Raw genomic sequence first — 19,218 nt, forward strand, 5'->3', positions numbered from 1 at the left:
ACCCCTGGACCTCTGCCTATATGGTACTGTTCCAGGAATACGGCTACCACACTCTCCTGGTCAATGCCAACTGTATGCTGTCCCTCACCTATGGCCATTGGTGGTGAGGGATGTATTGACAGTATGAGTGTGCGCATAGATGGGGTTGAACGCTGTGTACTGTCGATTGGTGGACCAACGACAGACCCTGTCAAACCTTCCTGTGCCAAAATACATGTCTCATCATCACCACTATTCGTGGCAGTAGCTTCAGGTTGCCTGCTGCTTTCACCAACCCCTAACTCAGCACCTGTGAGAGGAAGACTGGAAACACACTTTACGGTCTGCACATGAAGACATGCACACATGCACACATGCACACATTCACACATGAACACATAAACACTAATATACTCCTCACTACAGCACATACACACACACACCAGCAAGCCAACACATACTCTATAGTGGGTGAAGGTGGGTGTCAGTATCACAAGGTAAACAGTCACCACACACGTGTCAGCATGCAGAATATGTGTTGCACAAGACCATGTAGTGCAAGTGTAGATGCCCCTATTAAATGGCAGTATACATGGCTTTGATGCAACTGTGTAGTTGTTCAGTGATTGGCTACACCCTGGAACACAATGTGTACATGGACACAACATTGTTGTGCCAGTATTATCAGCTCTGCAATGCCCTGTGCACCATCACTCACAAGTATACATGTCATGGCTGCATGTGTTATCTGTGTGACACATAGATATCCATGTCTGAGTACAGTGTCTGTGTCCATAGCAGATAATAGTGGGCACGGGTGAAGCACATGCATGCTATGTACACACATGGGATGTGTGGTGCATGTTGACATGAAGGAATCCCAATGCTTGACATGGCCAGTGTACAGTGGTTATGGTGAGTGTGGGACATATTGCAGATATGTCGGTGCCAGACATGGCATGGCATGCTACATGACTGCAACATTAAACACCACACATACCCAATGTGTGTCAAGTGACCTATACACCCACTAGCATTCCAGGACATATATGTGACACTTTGGATGGTGACTGCTGTGCATATTGTGTATACTGGCATATGTAAGCACACACACAACATGCTATGCATATTGTGTATAGGTGCATATGTTTGCACACACACAACATTGAGGTGCAAAGCAATGACTGCTATGAGTAGTACTGTGGTCACTGTAACTGGATGGTGTGTAGTACCCTGTGCCATCATCAACATGCATCTTGTGGTCACTCACAGCTACTAATGTGTGCAAGACCACCGCCAAGCATGCTGTACCTGAACTGCAGTGCCATGGGTATGTTTACAATTACACAGCCACCTTGTACATGGGTGTGTGAGGTGCCCAATAGGGAGCATTGCCTAAAATGACTGTGTTATGTGTTGCAGAGTGTTGCACAGCCCCATGATAGGCCTCTACCCCTGAGGTACATCATGTGTGTGTGCATGACATGTGGGATACTGAAGTGTGACCTTACAGCGGGTATGTGGTAATGCCAAATGTAGCATGTTTTCGTGTACTGAGTATGATAAACATGTTCTGTTGTGTACAGCTGTAGCAGCTATGCATATCCAATGTGCAGTACAGTGTTGACACAATTATGTCTGCTGCACTGTGCATTGCATGTGATTGAGGCAGCTACTGACTTTACTGAGATGATTAATGTCTCACAGCAAACATGCACAGCATGCATTATGCGTAGGTGTGTTACGTGTATATGGCCTACACCTCACCTATGACATGCACATTTCATTACCAATATTAAAGTGTTAACACACTCACCAGCATGTATCGTCTGCCCTGCTGTCACACCAGAGGGACCTACAAGAATATGACACAGTTTGTCAGTGGCCACAACTGTGGCATTGCTACTGTGAGTGTGCTAAATGACAGTGGAACAACAGTCAACAGTCACAGGTGTACGGATACTATTCCAAATATCAGTATTGCACACGTTAGGCAGCACAACTGCTAAACACACAGTACACATCTCACATATGCATATTCTAACAATACAGGTAATGGTAGTCCACAGCTAGGGCATATTACCTGCATGCTCCATGTCATCCTGCTGGGTGGCTCCGGCCTCCATGATGACACATGTGTGATGCTGTTGCTGCTGTAGGCCAGGAGCCACCACACTTAGGAGCAGCTCCTCCACTCTGGTGAGGGGGGGTGTATGGCCACCCCACCACCTGTGCAAGCTATTGCCTATAGATATCAGACGCACGCCGCCGGACATGTTTAATTAAATCGCTGCAGTGATGGCGTACCTGCTCATATGTCCGGTTATGCATGCCTATGTCATTTACCCAACGAACAAGGTCTTGCCACAGTGCAGTACGCTCATGCTGGTGCTGGCTGGCCCTGGAAAAAAGCAGGTTATAGTACTGCACCAGGCTGTTCAGAATTTCCTGCTCCTCCGCAGCTGAATACGATGGATTACGTTGATGAGCCATAACCCTGGAAGACAAATAAACGATATGTGTGAGCAAGTCATGTGGCACACTTAACATTATGAAGTACAGATATCACTTAACTGCCATATATAGCATCTATCTGTCTATCAGAGGATACACACGTTCAATACCACATATCAGTGCTCAGCCCACAACTGGTTGACAGTGCCTGCCACACTCCATATAACAAATCAGTATACACCAGTAGTCGGCACACTGTTTGGGATACAATGCACAACCTCGCCCCGGGGGTATATATCAAGCTAATGCATGAAGAAATATGTCATCCAATGCAATGAATGTCATGTACATTTACAGTATTACCAGTAAACCACCCTAGTCTTTGATGCCATACCCCTACCTAACATATGTGCACGGTTGTTAATATAGCTGGCATACTGCTGTAACAGAGTATACATGTTGCTAGGTACACACACATACCCCGTAACACACATGTGATTGCAGGCATGGTACAGGCATCATTACACACACATCAGACATACATACAACACACAGATGTATGCCGACACAGATGAGCATTACCTGTGTACCTTATAGCACTGTGTGCCCCTACTTACAGATACCTATGCCTGAGGTATGTAATCTGTGCAGACTACAGGAAACACACAAGACAGTGTTACCAGGGACTGTGAACATACACCATACTGTGCTGTTTAGGCCTACAGCTTCAGGTAGTATAACAGTTCATATGTGAGCTGGAGTCACCAGTAGTACCACTTACTGAGCATACATGTATTGCTTCAGCCTACAATGGTACACCACAGTCGTACACAAGGAACTACATCACAACATATGCCATCCTACTATGTCTGCATCACAATAACTGACAAATCTTTCTCTGGCCTCACACCTAGGACACAAGCTACCATGACAGACACAACCTCACACTAAGCTATCACACCTTTACAAACCTTGCACAGTCACTGTCACACTCATTCCACCTCACATAGCAGGTATTGCACTGAGTACATGTGTGTGTGCATTGTGTTATAGGTAGGCAATACGCTATTGGCCCTAGAGCCTACAGCGGCCTAGCCATATGCTACTCTGCCCTTTGACACACATGTAATGTGATTTCACTTGCTTCTGTCAACCGGATACACAGAGGTGACTCTCAGGGCATATTACCTATCTCCAAAACAATCATCAGGGGTATGTCTGACATCTGCTAATGAGGAGCCTTGTTTGTTAATGCTGGGTGGTTTAGTCCAGAGTATGGCATATTTGTGGATAGGAATCTGTACCTCCAGCATGTGCTGTTTAGTGAGGTGACAAGGATTAGGGCCCTAGGTCATGTAGCCCAGAGGGATTGTGAGGTGTTGTCATGGTGGTTGGCCGACTGCTATGGGTGTGACATACCTCTGTATGTCCGGCAGTGGTAACCTCTGGGTGGGCGGTATGCAATGCACTCTAGCTGTGGTTTTGTGAGTCAGTCTGCATAGAGCATGTGTTTGAGGGCAGTATTACTCTTTGTTAGGTATGTCTGTGGTCTGTCCACTTGCTGTACTTGTCATGTGAGGTACATACCACATGGGGCATTGTGATGAGTAGAGGGGAACACCGACCTATATTTCCCTAGATGACACAACTTTTGTGATGACACGTACCACATAGACAGATTACATGACTACTGTGGCACTGTGATTATCAAAGGGGAGCCTACTGTCCACCTGTGTCCTGTGTTTCCTTCTGACCCCTTCAGTGTTAGGCAGGCTACCACCTATGTGGCAGTTACTGCGTGAGGTGTTTTGGAATGGGGTATGGCACTACAGTATCAACACTGGTGTTCAGTCCATGCCTTGGACAACAGGCACCTGTTGCAGTACATATGACCCCGTGTCTCCCTCTCTCTCTCTCTCTTTATATATATATATATATATATATATATATATATATATATATATATATATATATATATATATACACACACACACACACACACACACACACACACATATATATATATATATATATATATATATATATATATATATATATACACACACACACACATCTAAACATCCATTGCTGTACATATAGCTGCACATATAGGCACATATACTGCCCACCTTTCATGGTGGGGATGTCAATTATGCAACAGTTGTGAGACATATGGTTATGTAATACTATTGTACAATGTTGTGCAGAATGCATGTTGCTGTCCTCAGGCCATATAGCTGTAGCAGGCCTCACTGCCTGTAGCTCAGTCCCACAGCGTTTAATCACCACATGACGTATACCGGCACTGCTTGTGTCTGTAATGCCACACACTACAACCTACATACATATGTGCACATAGCAGCCTTCAACAACATACATATATCCAGCCTTCACTAACAGTTGCAGTATGTCCCTTGCCCTATGCAAATGTGCATGTACATATAGATACGGACTGCTGCCACATATGGATGATTCACAGTATGTAGGGTACCCTTCAGACACATCTTTTGGATGTCAGCAAATACATATCTGTTACATACCTTACCTTTGTATTCCTCACCTCCGTCTGTTGTAGGTGTTGTATTTTTTATTTTTTTTTGGGTTTTGGTTTCCTCTGTGTGTTGCTGTTTGTTTTCAGTGTCTGTCTCCTACTGCCTGTTTGTATCCATCTGTCTGTCTCTCTCGCTCAATCTCTCTCTCTCCCAGTTGGTGCAATGATATTATTGCATGTGTGGACAGCAGATACAGGCTGCTTTTCTAGGTATCTGCACATGTGCATGTGATGGCCTCTACACCAATTGGTGCCCACCATTTAGTAATTGCATGCAGCCTGCTGTGTGGTAATTGCAGTTCTCACTGTGATTTCAGGACACTGATATAAAATGATAGGTTAGGTAGGCATAGCCCTTTCAGTTTTGCAAGGTGGGAACCATGCTTGTTTGCTGTGAACATTGTTGTCTCAGTCAGAACGTTGTTATATGTCTCATATGTGAAGCTGGGTTGTAGCCAGTGAAATGCATGTTGTACTGAAACCTGACTGTTGCTTCTTCCAGTACACTCTTCTCAGTGTGTAGGTTTACTCAAACCTCCTAATGCTAACACTGGATACATGGGAGTATGTACTTTCTTTTCGAATTAGAGAATTAACTGGCATACAACAGTAGTTATTGCAATGTATTCCTATGGCTTTCCTATTTTCCCTTTACATTCACTCATTGTAATGCATGTTATATTTCTTTCAGCACCAAGTTATTGTATATCTGCTGTGGCTTAGTGGTACATCATGCAGACTGGTGAGTCCAATGTGTGGGGTTTGAGACTAACAAGGGTATTTTATTTTGCTGCTGAGCAGTACAAGGGCCCTGTCATACAGAGTGACTAAGACACTTTTAAGCAGTTGTAAGCGGGTTTGCGCAGGTTTGCGCAACGCTTAGCGATGCTAAGCTAAGATTAGCTTAGCTTAGCTTATTTTAGCAATACTAAGCTAAGCTTGGCTTAGCTTATCATATCTTAGCAATGCTAAGCTAAGCTCACACATGCGCACACTTGCTTAAACCCGCTTACTACTGCTTAACAATGCTTACTCCCGCTAATCCCCGCGCTAATTTCTTTGACAGAAAAGAAAATGGGGAGATAGGAAAGTGGTGAAAAAGGGGGCACAAAGAGGGAAAGACAGTAGGGAAACCAGCTGGGATGTGCAGGAAGGGTGTAGGGAAGTCCCATAGCTGCCCATTTCTTTACCAGCAACAGCTGTGCATATGCTCGTAATTTGGTGTGTAATTTGCAACCTTCCACCCCTGAGAGGGGTGAGGACAACAGAGTATCTTGTACTGCCAATTATAATTATCAGTTTACATGTCCAGTGAACATGTGTGCGAAATGGGCAGCTATGTATGGGGCATAATTTTTTTGTGGGAACAGATTGCCCTTTTTTTTTTTTTCCGGTGAGAGTGGAATGTGAGATAGGGGATGTAGGTATATTTGGGGAGGTAGGTTAGGGAGGTAAGCAGACAAGACAAACAAGATGCATACAGGGGCAGAATTTGACACGTGGGGTGGGTGAACACAATTGACGGGGAAGGTTGTTTGGAAATCGCAAGCCCATGAGCCCACAGATGGTAACAGTGGAACTGAGATCCCCACCCATGGGCAGTCACCACTGCACCTTCACAGCCCCTAGGGTGGCTGTGCTGGGAGCTGAGTAAGACGGGCAGGCTCACCCGAGAGACGCGCCACTCTCGCCTCAAGCTGGCGTAGGGGATCAGCGACTGAACGCTGGATCTCCCTACGCACCACAGCCCGGACCCTTTGAAGGGTGACAGGTGACCCTTCTCCACCCACGCTTGCATGGGGGAATGAGCCCCATCCCCTGCAGTGCTTCCACCTGAAGGTGGCACAGGACCAACGGAGGAGGGGAGCCCGGGCTGGGCACCGGAGCTGCTGGAGCCAGGTGCACTAGCCAACTGAGGAGGGACAGGTGGGTCCGCTGGGACCGGCCTTCCCATATGTTCTGTGATTAGGTGTGTTTAATTACAACATAAACAACAGCATTCCAGATTAGTTGTAACAGCATGCAGTAATATTCCCATTAACCCAACACACCAAGGTTCCAACAGTTGAGCAGCAAGCATAACACATGCATATATTGAACGACAGTGGATATTCCAACAGCATGCAGGGATGTTTGGTAGCAACAGGCCACCATGAACATGGTGTTTGACCAGGGCACATGTATCAACATGAATGCAAATATTTATAAAACAATAGGACATATGTCCCAACAAATATTTAAGATTACACATACCCATTGAGGTGTGGAATTGCATGGTTTATGCACAAACAGTAGGGTGTAGAAAAAACTCAGTTAACATCATATAAACACTTTTACTCTACACTACATTCCTAGTGACTACAGGTGTATATTCCCTACATGTATTATTACACTTGCCACCATGCATTAGGTTGTGTAGTGGGTTTGGCTAGTTCAATATATACTTGACCTATATCTGACATACTTACTGTCCAAGATGCAGATGTTACTGCTACAGATTTCATGGTTGCATTTATATTTTTTTATCTACATATCTGGATGTTTTCACATGATATTTTCACTTCGATTTGTACGGAACCCTGCATTTATTGAAGCACACTCACATTTCTGGGGAACATATTAGCATACTACTCGTGTGCAAGATTTACATATGCATTCCAGCCAGTAACTGACTGTTGAGGACTGTATATATGCTTCACAGCTACTAGCACTTCCATCACCCACTTTAGATGGGACTGCAGAACTCTGGGTTGCCAGCACTTTCTAACACAGTACTATTTGTATAATGCAAGGGTGCAACAACATTTCAAACTAAGTGACACACACACACTCCGGGTTTTAAACCTTTATTACTGACATTGCACACTTTTCCACAGGCTCACTCCTTTATTTGTTATAACAGTGCATATGGCAGGCATATTCAAGACATATTATACCTTTATTAATGGGTTAGAACACACTTTTTCAGGCTCACTCACTTATGTTATATGACAGTACCTGCAGAGATTTTTATTCCAGACATATGTTACCTTTCTTAATGGGTTACTACTCTCTTTTTCTAGCTCTATGGATTTTCGTATAACAGTACATGCAGAGGACTTATTCAGGCCATTTTATGGCTGTATTATTGTACTACAACACTTTATTTCATGCTCTCTCCCCTATTTTATATAACAAAACATGCAAAATAATCACTAACCTGCCTGGTGGCGCAGCCTTTGCAGCCTATCAGCATAGGCTTGCTGATTCGCAGCACGGTTACCTGCAGCTGTGAAGTAAATGAAGGGATATTTAGACATACCTATCCGTTATACAAACTCAATTATCAATTCTTACATACTGCATTCCATGGCTACATACTCAGTCATGGGGCATCCTGCATCCCACGGGCCTCCTGGATCCAATGGTTCAAGCGGTCCTGCTTCCATCTCTTCAAGTCTGCATGGTGGTGATGGCCCTGCTCACCGGTGCGAGGAACGCCTGTGACACTGGTGAGGTCATGAGCTAACCGGTTCCAAGCCTCAGCCTTGTATTCCATCCCTTGGAACTGGCCCTGCAGGAGTCTGAACTCATGACGGTGGACAAGGAGCCAAACAATGTATTTCGACTCCTTGATGCCCCAACTCTGTGCTCGGAAGCGTGAGCCCTCTCCTGCACCTGCCATTCTGACTGCAAATGTGAGCAACAATCAGTTATGGTGAGTATTCCCGCCTATGGGGCTTAAATATGCCGCATTTCCTGCACTTTTTTGCGATTGGCCGTTTTTAAGAATTCTAAGCTGACTGCAGACCTGCTTAGTAATGGTTAATCTACCATTTCTAAGTATATGTATGTTAATAGTGGCTGTTTTTCCTAAGCTGTCACGGCTTAGTGGTTCTGTACTTTGATTATGATGCACAGGGTCCTGGGTTCGAACCTTGTCATTCTTTTATTTTAATACTGTCTAGACAGGCTAGGGGGTGTGGCTGCGTTTAAGCAACTTAGCTCTACGTTGCTCCCCGGTGCCCTACGGTGCCCTGGTTGGCGCGGCGCGCACGTCCGCACAAACACATTGCACTGGGTAAAGCGCTTTTAAACTTTGGCCAACTCTATTGCGCTGGGTAAAGCACTATTAAACTATGGGCAACTCTGTTTATCTGGGTAAAGCGCTATTAAATTATGGGCACCTCTGTTTAGCTAGGTAAAGCGCTATTAAACTATGGACACCTCTGTTTAGCTGGGTAAAGTGCTGCTTAACGGCAGGCTATTATATATCTGGATCCTTTAAAAATATATATTTTGTTCACTGATACACTGGCCATTTCACTGCTTTTAATAATATTTTAATCGTATATGTCTGGTATTATTTCAAATACTGATTTAAAACATAAATAAGAAGGGGAGTGGTGGGACTCGAACCGTGAATGCCGCTTCTTTGCGCATACGCTCTACCATTACGGTATTGCAATTTGGTGTGAGTTGCATAAACATTCTTTCTTATGCTCTTCCATGTCGGAATTGCTAGCTATAGCTAAGCAATGGGCACACCCACGCACACACGTGCAAATATGGGCAGCTATATCGTGGATTTAAAAAAAATAAATAAATATTTTACTTTTTATAACTGTGATGGGGGTTTACAGTGTCAGGGAGTGTGGTGTTGGGTGCAAGTACATTTGAGCGAACTTGCTCTTGTGTGTTGACATTTTGCTTTTACTACACTTGCAGGGGAGTGGACATTTAGACTGCTCGGCAGTCGGACATGCCCCTTGCTTTCATACTTGGTCCGTGTAAGAGTTACAGTTGAGTCAGCGTGCCCTCATGAATATTCATGGCACGCTGATGTCATACCGTTCAACTGCAGCCTCCGAGTAAGACTTATTAAGTCTTACACAGAGGATTCATGAATCCGGGGGTTTATCTCTTTGTCCAGAGCATTTTGAGTTTTATGTCTATGTATTTGGAAGGGTAAGGTCTTAGAACCCTCTGCAGATACTATGGGCTTTAGAGGGGGATCTGTGCCATTTTTATGTGTTTTAGGGATCCCAAAAATAGTTGGGACCCTGGGTTTATCTACCTTTAAATACATTAAGGTTTTACAGTCTATTAACCCTTCAAGAACCAAATCTTCCAAAACCAAATCAATCCTTCTATAGGAAATGTTGATCTCATTTCTAGAGACACAGGAATATTTATCTGTGTCTCTAACAATTTCATACATCTTAGAATCATATGTGAATATATCCATTAGTACAATTCCCCCTCCCTTATCAGGTTTCATCACTCTCACCTGGCTATTATTTTTTAACTCAGATAATACCTTCTTCTCACCTTCACCTAGGTTAGTTTTCCATTTTATATTATTAAAAGTCTGTCTAATTTCATTTTCAACTAAGTTCTCAAAGTTTTTAATCTGAGGGTGCAAGGGGGGGTTGAACGTACTTTTCTTTTTGGTAATACTGGGTTCTAGAACTTTTCCTTGTTTAAAAAAAAACCTGGAGATTAATTTTTCTCATAAAAAGTTTCACGTCTACCAATGTTTTAGATAAGTCACCCTTTTTAGAGGGAATAAATTTGATTCCTTTTGACAAAAGACTAAAATGGTCATGTCTTAAAACAATGGGGTCTACCTGAATTAACTGACAACACAAAAGACCGACACTGACATACCCGACATGAAAACACAGACAAACCATAACAACGAAAGTGAGAACCCCGACACTGAAATCACCGACAATGTAATGATCGGCACATCCCTGTAGATTCCACTGTACACACCAGTGATAGTAACACTCCTGTTACGTTACATTAGTCTAATTAAACACAAAGTCAAATGAATGATAGTAACACTCCTGTTATGTTATATTAGTGTAATCACACACAAAATCAAATGTAACTCAGCAAAACTAGCTGACAGTCATACGTTCTATAAACAAAACGGTTCATAGTTTTAAAAGCCTTGCAATGGCTGTCACAAACTCCACAGCTGTGTATTGTTCTCTACCTTCTAATACATTCTTAAACTGCACATGTCTGGTAATTAGTTTCCTCTTCTTTGGAGACTGTACATGGCCTGTGGACATACGAATCCTAAGTCCGTCTACCCGGTCTTGCGCCCTCACTAAAGTTAGTAGCAAAAACCACAGGTTTATCCCTCTATCTCCTAGGAGACACTTAAATCTCCTATGCCACGCCTCCACTGTATTTTGGGTCTGCGGCAGATTCAGTTCGTTCAGTTCACTTACATTCCACAGTAATGGGAAACAGTGGCGGGAATCTCATAGTGGTATATGTCCTGGTTTGAAATTGTCTCCTCCTGCCATTAATGTACTACTCAGAGAAGTATTTTATCAAGTCCTTACCCTCTGTGGGAAAAGAAGCTCACAATGTATGAAAGGTCATCTGCACTTCATCTTCCTTTATAAATTCCAGAGCGATTAGCGATTTAACAGCTAGTTGGAAGTCCTGTGAATTATTATAGAATGATGCTAGCCCTAATGCTTGCACCTTTCGCCAGATGTTCTGGCTAAAGTGAAACAAGCAGCCCTTGGAACGGGCATTAGAGATATTCAGTCTGATACTCTTTATTGCCGCTACTTCAAAGTCACACAGAACATACTTCACTTGCACAGACAATCCATTAACTGAAAAGAGATATAGTAAATTGTGCCACAAGCAGTTGTATGCTTTCAATGATTTCTTTGACATGAGGGCATAAATTAGTGGTACAGCCTTGCTATGTGTACTTGTTTTCATTAATGCATGGATACTGTATAATTGTCGTATGGTTACACCCTTTGCACAGAATGTACCATCCATTAGCCAAATTGTAGCTCGGCTCAAATCATGCAAGTTATCTACCATAGTAAACACCAAAACAGTGGTGTCAGTAGCAGGATCTGACATTGTTTTATGAATAAACGTACCTGACTTTAAGTGAAACGCTGTAAAGTCTATCGTTGTCAGGTTCAAGTCATCTTTACTTCGTAAACCACATTTGAGTCGTCTGATACGATTCACTTGCTGTAATAAGGCATGTCTATGGGGAACAGAGTGAATTGTACCAAGGGATGTTGAAGCCAGTGCGTCCTCCACTATTAAACATGATGTGTCCCTGCTTAAGTAAGCTCTACTCTTTAGATCACTACACACCACTTATCTCTGCAGCTCACCAGGATCCACAGCATGGTTGTGCGCTACAGACTTTACAGGTATTTCACCATCTGGAGACATTGTGGTAACAGCCCTGCCTCTACAAATGTCTTGTGTTTTATACTTGCATGCCCAGTAGCTTTTGTTGTGGCATTTTCTTTCAAGGTGGTAGAGGTATGAATCTATCACTAACATGTCATTTCCCTTTTGAGATTTTACTGTTTTGTATAACCGTCCTAGCTCTCCTACAGTTTCCTCATTAGCCATATTGTCTTCGATGCATAGCATGGTAATGCAAGCATGGGGAGTCCTTATTAGCAATCTGATGCGTTACTACTGGTGGTTTGTTTAAGTACCTACTTACACCTGTTCTGCTGTTAATTGTTGTGATCTACTCATACTGTTGTGGTGCTACTTTCAGTCCTAATCATTTAGGCAGTTGCGGGGCTTTGTATTCCATGGTCGGGATTGTGCTCTGTCGGTTATTTTAATATTCGTTTTTTTTCACTTTCATTCATTTGGTGTCAGGTATGTCGTTTTCGGTCTTTTGCAGTTTCAGTTAATTCAGGTAGACCCAAACAATGTCACTAAAATTGTAAATGCTAAAATTGTCAGTTATAAATCTATAGTCATTAGATGGGTCCTGCTTAATGGTTTTAAATGCTAAATCAGGATGGGTGGTATGACTTTGAATTAATACCAACCCCCTCCCTCTTCATTTTCCTCCCCCAAAAAAGTGTATATTGGGGTTGTTGATATTTCGACCCCCTGTTCCTCAGTCTTTCAGATCTTCGTAGGGGTGGAAAATCAGAATAATCATCACCTTCAAATCTATTTTCACAGTTAGTAAAACTCTCATCCAGATTTACTGTCCTGTTTTCTCCTATACCCTTGTTTTCCCAAAATCTATAACTATTTTTGGTTACTGGGTAGCTAACATCATTCTTATAATCCTTTAAATCTCTTTCCATTTTTCTAATTTTTCTTTTAATAAGCTCCTCACATTGCTTATCAATGTCATGTCTAATATTTTCCCTTTCACTAGGCATGGTAAAAATCAAATCATCTTTAATACAAGTGTTAAGCAATTCAATTTCTTTTAAAATATCCTCTTTAACTCGATTGTTCTCTTTAATCATACTACTTTATAGTTCAAGCCCACATCTGTTAAAAATGATAATCAATTCTTTGTGAAAATCGCTTCCTGGGACCACATTATTAGGGTATTTGTAAACACGCAGCCCCTTAGGTATGATTCCTTCAACAATACATTCATTCAAATATACATTTTCAATGTCTAAAGTTTTAAATTTAAACAATATTTTTTCAAAATGTACCAGTTTAGTCTGAAATAATTCAGTAATATGTCCAGGTTTTGTTGCTTTATCTTTAAAATTATTAGTGTAACTAACCTGGAGCCAGTCTTTGAAATCCAGTCTGTTAGGATTTTTATTAGTTTTAACATGTTGTTCCTGTCCTGCCAGAATAATATCTACAGTACCTCTGTTTGAAGCAGTAGCAGCATATGAAGCCGCTAAACCATGTGTAACTCCCATTTCCTTTAGTAAGCGAGGTGTTGAATTAAATTCATTGAGTGAAGTAGATGCTTCCAAATTAGTGTTATTGTCAGTGTTTCCGTTTGAATTGGAGCCAATTTGAGCCATGCTTTTTGTTTGTAGTGTTCACATTCGCTTCACTACTGAATGCTCTGCCCCCACATGCTGTATCTCCACCAGGGGAACGCCCACTATTGACTCTGCTTAAGACGTCTACCATAGATTTACTTACGGGAGTAAGTAAATCAATTAGCTGAGAAAGTTGGCCCATAAGCTTTCTCATCTGGCCAACTTCTTCCTTGATACCTCTGCTTTCTGAATCCGTGCTCGTTTCACCTTCCATGGTGAAAATAAGTACCAATAACAAAAAGTGATCACCAAAGCACAACGACACCAGTAAATGCAAGAAAATGCATTGTAAGGCGAAACAATGAAGCCAAGGAGGGAGATGCAAACCAACAAGTTTATTCTGCTATAACATTAACGTTGACACAATTCTCTGCTTTAGAATGAATTAAATGGAACATTTTAAAAGCATTTTAAAAGTATTTTATGTTTGTTGTTTAATGTGAAGTTTTTCAATGAGAAGTTTTTTATTGTGATGTTTTTTACTGTGAAGTTTTTTTAATGAGATTTATGAAGGTCTATTATGTTTTGTCTTTGTCTATATACAGGATGTGTCTATTAAATTTGTTAATGGTCCTGACATTTTCATTGGATAATTAATGGAATGATGTACATTAGGTTTTATTATAAATTATCCTAGGTATTGCACGCCCAAATCTGACAATGAAAATGCATTGTGACAACAAATTGTGTCAACGTTAATGTTATAGCAGAATAAACTTGTTGGTTTGAATCTCCCTCTGTGGCGTCATTGTTTCGCCTTACATCACATTTTGTTACATTTACTGGTGTCGTTGTGCTTTGTTGATCACTTTTGGTTATTTTTTCATTTAGAACAAAATGAAATTCCAGTTTCTTTGAAAAAAAAAGATGCTTTATTTCAATGGGAATGTCCTTTTCTTACTGTACTTCCTTTTGTTCTTTCACCTCTTGAGGACCTTTTCTTACAGGTCTGACAGACAGCCTGTAGCCCAAAAGAAGGCAGATAGATTGACTAAAGTTTCCCAGTTTTACAAATATTTATTTTCTAATCACAGATCTGACACTGCAGAGATTTCGTTGTCAAATCCCTCTGTAGCTAAATATGTAACAAATGCTAACCCCCCCCCCCCTCACAGGGATGGGAAAGCTTTTGATAGGTTTGGGAAAATGTTGTATTCCTCTGCCACTCTTATTTTTAGAATTCTTCTTCACATGTTTAAGTTTTTGCTTGCTTCTTTTGAAAATATAAGGAACTACTTTTTCTTCTTCTGAGGGTAAAGCTTCTCTAAATGCTCTTATTGCCTCTATTTCTCAGGAATCCAATCATTCTACAGAGTGTGCTTATGACTCATCTAATGTCTTTTTCAAATCACCTGCTATCTGTTATAAGAGGATTTGCATGGTCACATTCTCAAAATATTACTGAACACGTTAAAGCTGAAATTTTGAATTCTGCCATTGATAGGGCAATTGTTTCTGGACCATCTGCTGCTGAGGTCCTGAGAAAATGTGACGAGAGACAAATAGTATTTCAAGGGTTGACCCAGTTTTCTCAGACTTAGTTCTTCAAGTTTGTTAAAAGTTTCATCCCTAACTCAGGATCTCTTTATAAAAAGCAAAATAAGCAGTCTCAGCAAATGTTTAGAATGCAGACATTCAAAAAAAACAATGGCCAGGGGGCAAGCAAAAGGTGGAGGTGCATCCCAGAAAGAAGGACAGTCCAAGTCTGAATGACTATATGCAAATTATAACCACCTTTTCACCCTGGTAATCCTTTAAGTCTTCCCCAAATTCTGCCTCTGTAGATGATCTCAAGATTGTCCTTAATCAAACCTCTTATACTGCACAATATTAAGACACACATCCTACATCTAGTAATATTCAAAACTGTTTATTTCTACAGGTACAAACCTTTTCAATACACTCAAACTATCTGTTGTGGACAACAATAGTTTATCAAAATCAGATTCTACAGATTGGGCTTGTTCACCTTTGAACAGACAACCAGAGAAAGAAAGCTGGAAAATTGTAACAGATCATAAAAAAAAAACAAAAAAAAAACACCTTGAATATTGTGTAGGTATGAAAATCATACAAGGAAAAGTAAATCAGACTGCTAGAAGTAGTCAAGGATAAAAGAAAATCTAAATCAAGTGTAATTCAAGTAAAAGTACTGGAGGTAGAATCTTTAGAAATGGTAAGGAGCAAATTACATAGAAATAAATGGAATCTGTGGGAACAATACATGCAGATTAATGTTTATGGTAGAAGTGAAGTTTAAGGGAAGGCAGGAATTGAGTAATTTATCCTAGTGGACTACAGAACTCCTTCCATGCAATAGGAATGGCATACTGCATTTTTAAATGAACTAGTGTCACTTACCATTAAATACTATACCATATTCCTAGGTGACTGGATAGTTCTAGCTATAGACAGGACAACATAAACCATTACTAGTGTGCATGATCAGAGAGTCCTGGGCTTTGCCATACAAATACACAAGAACAGCTAGCTATAGTATCCACAGGGGAAAATGACTTCCTTGACCTTGCCCTCACAAATATGGGTGAATTATGCTCCATCCCTTGTGTAATATCCTCACTCTTCAGGTTCAACCACAACGCCACCTCCCTCGAAATGAAATTAAAATCTAAGACCACCTTGGACCCTGGTACAATTAAAAACTTCTCCAAGACAAACTTTTTATCCCCCCAAACCTGGAAAGCTCTGCTGTTTATGTGGAAACCTAAAGAATCAACTTATACCGACATGTATACAACTGCATAGAAGCAGCTGTACCTAGAAAAAAGCAGTCACAGATCAAACCCTAAAATAATCCACCCTGGTGGAATCCCAACATAAATAAGCTTTATAACAAAGTAGTAGAAAGAGTTGTGAGCAAACGCTTACGGAAAACCCAAAAAATGCGCAAATATGCTTTCAAAGAATGGTGCTTTCCTCCTTGGCTACTGCTGTTGAAATTCTTAAGACACTTCTCCTTGTTTTTTCTTTAAAATAACTTTTTATTAAAATGTTTTAAAACAAAAAACAAAATAAAAGCTACAACCTAAGCATTTGAAAGTTAGCGTTGTAACACAAAAAAGAGATGAGTGCTTTCGGTTTATCAACCTTCTTTAGATCTGCTTAACATTTGCTGCTACTTCTATTTATATTCATGCTGCTTGCTTAGAGTCATCCCCCACAACCAATGGGAGCCTCTATGCTAATTATTGATGTACTTGTAGTCCAATCCGATGTTCTAGTTCTTATTTCTTGGAAGCCAATTACATTCTTCCATGCAAATGAGTTTTAATAAATCTATCAATGTTTATTCATTCCTTTCTCTCACCTAATTTGCTATTCTTTTTCTTTTGCTCCAATGGCTTGTGTGTATCCTGTTGCAAGATGCAGGCTCCACCTTTTTATGTCATGTTCTTATTTGCCTTTTGTAAAAACTAATCACTCTCCCTGCATAGCATTTTTCATGTATTTCGCCTCTATATTGGAGGCGTCTGTCTGCCTATAACAGGGCTACAACCTCTTCTCTTACACAGGTTGTCTTCATTAGGTAAACCACAAGTACAATGGCTTTCTCCTTTGTTTTTAAAACATAGGATCAAACACTTTCTTGTATATGCTCTTACTTCCATGTCATCAGGTCTCTTTCAAACTAATAGCGCTTACTTAACTACACTTGCTAACTCACATCATAAATCAAAAACTTTTTTATTTATTTTGTATCCTGCTTCTTAATATCAAGTCTCTTTCTGACTAGGAGTGCTTGCTTATATTCGAAGATGTACTGCTGATTCCTGTTATTCTGTTCGAGTTTTACTTTGTACAGAGCACTTTACTCAGTGTTATTAAGTAGCTATCCTAATTGTTTTTTAATGTTATGTAATCCATTGGTTGGCAAATTACACTTCTTCTCCTTTTTTTCCCATACTAATTCCAAACTCTCTGCTAATTCAATGCCTTTTCTTCATTTGCTGACAAATTTCCGCTAACAAATATCTTTGATCTCCGTAACACATCATTTCTCCTTTCTAATTGATGTAAATAATGGATGAACAACACTCTTTCTATTCCTTTAGCGCTGTAAATTTCAATATTTTCCAGACTTCTACATGCACAGTGAACTTGATTTCAATTTGTTTATAGTTTGGAGTTTACTCTCCTTCCATCATAATATTCAAATCGGGACTAGAACCCTGAATCCTTTGTTTAAGGGTATAATGCTCTACCAACTGAGCTATGTTGGTAGATGCATAGTTCAACTCCCTCTTAGTTTTCTTTTTTTTTTTTTTTTTTTTTTTTGTTAATAACAAAGGGGTAAAACATGTAGCCAAGAATAAGAAGTATAAAAAGATCTGTCACTGTGCCACTCCTATTTGGCATCTATATCTTTGAAGTCATAGTAAATATCAACGGTCTGAATGCCTGCAAGCTGAGAACAGCCACTGAATCCTCCAAAGACTCAGCAGTCCTACAGGAGGGTTTACCCCACATAAATAACTAGTGTTAGAGTCATGAACTAAAGTTAAATGCCAAAAAGTGCATTATTGTGTTCTTTGGAAAACCGACTCTCCAGAAAGCTATCACATTGACAATACACCGCAAAGATTAGATCCAGTAGTTAGGGATTTGTGAACTTATGTAGACAGCAACCTAGCGTATGACAAATGTGACTCCACTGCTGTAAGGAAGCTTTTCTATATATTATGGAGCTTGTAAGTAGAGTGATAGCCTCTAGGTCCAGAGATGTCATTGTCCCACTTTATTCAACCATCATGCGGCCTATCATTGAGTACAATGCCCAATTTGATATGTACCCCTCCAGAAATTTGCAAAAAAAAAATACTGTGCCTAAAGCAGATGTCCTACATGGACTGTATCAAAACTTGGTCTCATACAGACTACTAAAAGGCACCCAATGCTTAGCCTATAAGGCATCCTCAGACCTACTCCACATCTGCAAACCTGGTGAAACTAGGGACACCTGGTCCAAGGATGTAAACATCTTCTGCAACATAAACAGTAAGATTTGGAGGGATGGGTATATAGTATCATAGGATCATAGGAGGTTACTAGGCTAATGGCACTGGGGCCCTTACAAGCCTAGCCAAGAGTTTATCCCCCAAAAGCAACCTCAGTCAGCACCTGTTGCCCCTGTCAGTGAGGGACCAGGTGGCACCCCTGGGACAAATTGTGTTTTCCCATCCACTCATCAAGGATGCATTTGAAGAGGGTCAGCGAGGTACTCTGTTTGACATGTATGGGAAATCTATTTCAGAGACAGGGCAGCCTCTGGGAGACAAAGCTGTCTCTCCAGCAGGTTTTGTTAATGTCACATATTAGGTTCAGGGCTTTTGAGTGGCTAATGCATTAGGAGTTAGACTTACAGATATGGAGCATTGATTGCCTTGTAGGCAAAATACA

The sequence above is a fragment of the Protopterus annectens genome, chromosome 7.part0 (genome assembly GCF_019279795.1).
Source record: "Protopterus annectens isolate FY-2018-M chromosome 7.part0, PAN1.0, whole genome shotgun sequence".
In the NCBI taxonomy this organism is placed as follows: Eukaryota; Metazoa; Chordata; order Ceratodontiformes; family Protopteridae; genus Protopterus; species Protopterus annectens.